We start from the raw sequence: 6854 nt of genomic DNA, 5'->3' as shown, positions 1-6854 counted from the left end.
TTCAGAATTTAAGTTTCTTATCTATAATGGGTGAAAAAGTGCAACCGAAGTGTTACAACCTTTGGAAATGACTGTTAGAAAAATTGATAAAAAGTGTGTTTCACCAACTTTGAACGCTAACTAATATATGATAGAGTAGTCAATATTAATGATGATTTAGTGGATTTTGTAGTCTCTTGCGAGGGCTTTACAATGAACTAAGGTGTGTCCAAAACGTATTAAAGGTGAATGAGATATCGAATCTCAAAGTTGCTAGTTTGATGCAAAATCTAGAAGTTTTGATTTTTGTCCCACATCGATTGTGGGAGCAAACCTAAGGCTATGTATTCACTATAAAAAAAGGTCTTAGATTTTGTAGAAAAACACACAAAAATTCGTATAAGCATTCTTATACATTATGAGTTTTTCTCTCAGCCGCAACAAGGTCTCCCAATTCCGGTTACCTTTCAGGCAAGTGTTCAAGTCCGGCAGTACGCTGTTTCGGATCGGTGTACCCTGAGAACAGACGCCGAATCTTTTTAATTATGCTTATAGCGGAACTAATATTGAATGTATAAAAATATATACATGATATTTTAAACCCTCTTAAATGGTATATTTAAGGCGGTGTTAAAGTATATGATGTCGATTTTGTCATGATACAAAGGATATGGTATGATATTTCTTGTAAGAAAAGCTATGAAGAATATGAATGATGCGTCTTTTATTCTAATGCTTTGGACATAATGTCTATGGAGTACTAGACTTGGACTTGTTAATGATGATCATCTGCAGAGATCAATTAACATCTAATATTTCATGGTGTTGAATTTATTTAAAGACAAAATCGTTTTCATTCAGTAATAGAAGCATTTGGTATATTGTGAAACCAGATTTGTAAACATCATTGATGATGTGAATTATTTCATTTTATGTGGGATTATGATATTGAAGATAATTATAAATATAAAGATGTCAATCTTTATTATATTGTATTATTAAGAGATTTGAATTACCTAATCAGAATTTCAGAAGTCGAAATATAATTTCAGTGCGAGAACTTTGTTAAGTTTTCTAAATTCGATGTTTCTAGGTTAAACCTATAATATGACTAAAAATTGCTCAAATATGTTGAAATGGAACACAAAAGATGTAAATCTTATGTGTGGGCATTTGGACCTTTCAATAATTAGAATCATATTAGATATATATGATTATGATATCAAGTTGCAAGACATGTGCGGGAAACTTTGAATGGTAAGCGGTACTCCTAGTTGACGGTAACCCTAGTTGGTTGTGTAAAATGAACACAGTAACTTGAAAATGTGGGGGTGTCTTGCATTTTGATATCTCTCATGAGTTGTACTCTATCCGACTTAGCATATGATGTAAGCAAGCTGAGTAGATACAAGAGTAATCCAAGTACATCTCATTGGAGTTGTATAATTCCAGAGCGACAAGTGAATATGTATTCACACTTGGAAGTGCTGCTATTTTGTGGAAATCGTGTAAACAAATGGTTATTGATAGACCCACGATGGAATCATAATTCATCACTTTAGATAAAGCTGGTGAAGAGGCATAATAGCTACGTCAATTCCTTGAGGATATATCAAGATGGCCTAAGCCGGTGTCGGCCATAAGTATACATTGTGATTGCCAATCGGTTATTGGTAGAGCTCATATCACAATGTGTAATGGTATGAATAAACATATGAGACGTAGACATATATAGTGCGACAACTAATCTCTACAGAAATTATCATTATTGACTATGTGAAGTCAAAGGATAATATTGTGGATCCGCTGACAAAAGGCTTAAGCAGAGAGTTAGTGTATGAGTCGTGCGTGGGAATGGGACTGAAGCCCCTGAAATGCTAAGTTTATATGAAGACAAACCTAACTCAATTGACTGGAGATCCCAAGATCTGAGTTCAATAGGACAACCTACTTGTACGAACTGGCGAAGTCACTGTAGGGGTGTTAATTACTAAACTAGCAATACCTACACTTTTAAAGGGAGTTTACTAATTAAAAGTAGACTTCCTAGTCTATTCCTAAAAGTGACATGTAAGAGGATAAGCCTATGAATTTTAATGATTCAACTGAAATAACTATGCGTGATTAATCAGTAGCCATTCGGTGGTGAATCACCTATGTGAGAGAGAAGTCAATTCGCTTCGAAGGGTATTGTTGGGGCACAATACTTGATAAGCTCTCGCAGAACCAGGCTAATGTTCATGACCATAACGAACATAACTATGAGGACTTGACGTTGTCAGGGAGAGTCTTGTGTGAAGCGTATTGTCGCATACACAAACGGTAGACGAGTTCAAAGACATCGTTGTCTACTCATAGCGAGTAGACTAAGTGCGTTTTCACAAGCGAAAGTTCAAAGGGTAACACATACTTATCGTATGCAAGATTCAACTGCTAAAACTTAATCGGAATATTGTTGTTTCTGAGATCGATCTCCATTCATGTGGGGGATTTTTAGAAAAATTGGTAAAAAGTGTGTTTCACCAACTTTGGACACTAATTAATATATGTTGGTCCCTTGATAACAACATGAGTATTGTAGAAGGGGGGGGGGGGGGGGGGGGGGTGAATACAATTTCTTTTAATTAACTTAACAGTTAAACACGATTAGTATTTGTGACACCGCTATTTTTTATTTTTTTACGTGGCGGAAGCATAATATTAATTAAATACGATATCGAAATTTGTACAAACCGATGTCACGTGTCATTAAAACAATTTACATATTAACAGGAAGAGACGTAAATACATTCTGTTTTCAAAAGAACACAGTTTAAACTATAAAAGATCACATCAGAGTTAATCCTGTCAAACATAACATCACCATGCCCGTCTTCTCCCAAAAAGCACTATCTACAAAAGCTATCAACCTGCAGGGAGGAGATGGAGGGGAATTAGCACGAAGCTAAGTGAGTACGACTAGCTACAGGCCATAGCATACATAAGTGTTATACTAATCATGTCACAATATTCTAACACACAAACATCACCCAAGTGCCGTCTACAGAGACTCTGGCGGCTCGGCCAAACCATTAACCACCAGCTGATCGGACTGGGGCTTACCAGAAGTGAAATGTCCCCTTCATATTGATTATAAACGTTCCATATTAATTGATTTCGCTGCGAGGTTTTAACCTCTATATGAGACGTTTTTCAAAGACTGCATTCATTTTTAAAACAACCATAACCTTTATTTTATCAATAAAGGTTTTAAAAACATTACGTAGATTATCAAATAATGATAATCTAAAATATACTGTTTACACACGACCATTACATAATGGTTTACAATAGAAATATATTACATCGACATATGTTTCTTGAATGCAGTTTTTACACAATATCATACAAACATGGACTCCAAATCTTGTCCTTATTTTAGTATGCAACAGCGGAAGCTCTTAGTATTCACCTGAGAATAAACATGCTTTAAACGCCAACAAAAATGTTGGTGAGTTATAGGTTTAACCTATATATATCAAATCGTAACAATAGACCACAAGATTTCATATTTCAATACACATCCCATACATAGAGATAAAAAGCATTCATATGGTGAACACCTGGTAACCGACATTAACAAGATGCATATATAAGAATATCCCCATCATTCCGGGACACCCTTCGGATATGATATAAATTTTGAAGTACTAAAGCATCCGGTACTTTGGATGGGGTTTGTTAGGCCCAATAGATCTATCTTTAGGATTCGCGTCAATTAGGGTGTCTGTTCCCTAATTCTTAGATTACCAGACTTAATAAAAAGGGGCATATTCGATTTCGATAATTCAACCATAGAATGTAGTTTCACGTACTTGTGTCTATTTTGTAAATCATTTATAAAACCTGCATGTATTCTCATCCCAAAAATATTAGATTTTAAAAGTGGGACTATAACTCACTTTCACAGATATTTCCTTCCTCGGAAATAAGACTTGGCCACGGATCGATTCACGAACCTATACAAATATGTACATATATATCAAAGTATGATCAAAATATAATTACAACCATTTTTATTATGTTTTAAAGATTTGAGTGTATTAAGTCAGCTGTCCTCGTTAGTAACCTACAACTAGTTGTCCACAGTTAGATGTACAGAAATAAATCGATATATATTATCTTGAATCAATCCACGACCCAATGTATGCACGTCTCAGGCTAAATCACAACTCAAAGTATATATATTTTTGGAATCAACCTCAACCCTGTATAGCTAACTCCAACATTACTGCATATAGAGTGTCTATGGTTGTTCTAAATAATATATATACATGGGTCGATATGATATGTCAAAACATTTGCATACGTGTCTATGGTATCCGAAGATTACATAATATATTAGAATACATGTATAATACAATATAAGTTAGCTAGGATATGATTTGTATAGATTTGTTAAACATTTCCCGTAGCTAAAAAGATCAAAAATATCCAATCTTGTTTTACCCATAACTTCTTCATTTTAAATCCGTTTTGAGTGAATCAAATTGCTATGGTTTCATATTGAACTCTAATTTAAGAATCCAAACAGAAAAAGTATAGGTTTATAGTCAGAAATTTAAGTTACATGTCAATTACTAAAGAGGTAGTCATTTCCGTCGAAAGAACGACATCTTGATGACCATTTTGAAAAACATACTTTCACTTTGAGTTTAACCAAGAATTTTGGATATAGTTTCATGTTCATATGAAAAATCATTTTTCCAGAAGAATAACTTTTAAATCAAAGTTTATCATAGTTTTTAATTATCCAAACCAAAACAGCCCCCGGTTTCACTACGACGGCGTATATCCGATTTTATGGTGTTCATCGTGTTTCCAGGTTTTAAATCATTAAGTTAGCATATCATATAGATATAGAACATGTGTTTAGTTGATTTTAAAAGTCAAGTTAGAAGGATTAACTTTTGTTTTCGAACAAGTTTAGAATTAACTAAACTATGTTCTAGTGATTACAAGCTTAAACCTTCGAATAAGATAGCTTTATATGTATGAATCGAATGATGTTATGAACATCATTACTACCTCAAGTTTTCTGAATAAAACTACTGGAAATGAGAAAAATGGATCTAGCTTCAAAGGATCCTTGGATGGCTTGAAAGTTCTTGAAGCAGAATCATGACACGAAAACAGTTCAAGTAAGATTTTCACTCGAAATAAGATTGTTATAGTTGTAGAAATTGAATCAAAGTTTGAATATGAATATTACCTTGAATTAGAAAGATAACCTACTATAAATAACAAAGGTTCCTTGATCTTAGATGATTACTTGGAATGGATTAGAAAGCTTGGAAGTAGACTTGCAAACTTGGAAGTATTCTTGATTTTTATGAAACTATACTTATGGAATTTATGAAGAACACTTAGAACTTGAAGATGGAACTTGAGAGAGATCAATTAGATGAAGAAAATTGAAGAATGAAAGTGTTTTTAGGTGTTTTTGGTCGTTGGTATATGGATTAGATATAAAGGATATGTAATTTTATTTTCATGTAAATAAGTCATGATTGATTACTAATATTTTTGTAATTTTATGAGATATTTCATGGTAGTTGCCAAATGATGGTTCCCACATGTGTTAGGTGACTCACATGGGCTGCTAAGAGCTGATCATTGGAGTGTATATACCAATAGTACATACATCTAAAAGCTGTGTATTGTACGAGTACGAATACGGGTGCATACGAGTAGAATTGTTGATGAAACTGAACGAGGATGTAATTGTAAGCATTTTTGTTAAGTAGAAGTACTTTGATATGTGTCTTTAAGTCTTTCAAAAGTGTAAGAATACATATCAAAACACAACATGTATATACATTCTAATGGAGTCGTTAAGTCTTCGTTAGTCGTTACATGTAAGTGTTGTTTTGAAACCTTTAAGTTAACGATCTCAATTAATGTTGTTAACCCAATGTTTATTATATCAAATGAGATGTTAAATTATTATATTATCATGATATTATGATGTATGAATATCTCTTAATATGATATATACATTAAAATATCGTTACAACGATAATCGTTACATATAAGTCTCGTTTCGTAATTCTTGAGTTAGTAGTCTTGTTTTTACATATGTAGTTCATTGTTAACACACTTAATGATATATTTAAATATCATTTTATCATGTTAAATATAGTGCATCAATATCTTAATATGATACATATATATTTAGTAGACATTATCATAACGATAATCATTATATATATCATTTCGAGTTTATTAACTTAGTAATCTCATTTCTTATGTATATCACACATTGTTAATATACTTAGTGAGATACTTACTCATCATAATCTCATATCAACCATATATATATATATATATATATATGTCTATATATACCACAACATGTAGTTTTTACAATTTTGTAACGTTCGTGAATCGCCGGTCAACTTGGGTGATCAATTGTCTATATGAAACTTATTTCATTTAATCAAGTCTTAAAAAGTTTGATTGTTTAACATGTTGGAAACATTTAGTCATGTAAATATCAATCTCAATTAATATATATAAACATGGAAAAGTTCGGGTCACTACAGTACCTACCCGTTAAATAAATTTCGTCCCGAAATTTTAAGCTGTTGAAGGTGTTGACGAATCTTCTGGAAATAGATGCGGGTATTTCTTCTTCATCTGATCTTCACGCTCCCAGGTGAACTCGGGTCCTCTACAAGCATTCCATCAAACCTTAACAATCGGTATCTTGTTTTGCTTAAGTCTCTTAACCTCACGATCCATTATTTCGACGGGTTCTTCAATGAATTGAAGTTTTTCATTGATTTGGATTTCGTCCAACGGAATAGTGAGATCTTCTTTAGCAAAACATTTCT

This window comes from Rutidosis leptorrhynchoides, chromosome 3, assembly GCF_046630445.1.
Source record: "Rutidosis leptorrhynchoides isolate AG116_Rl617_1_P2 chromosome 3, CSIRO_AGI_Rlap_v1, whole genome shotgun sequence".
Lineage (NCBI taxonomy): Eukaryota > Viridiplantae > Streptophyta > Magnoliopsida > Asterales > Asteraceae > Rutidosis > Rutidosis leptorrhynchoides.
The sequence above is the reverse complement of the archived record's forward strand: the minus strand, read 5'-3'. Positions refer to the sequence as shown.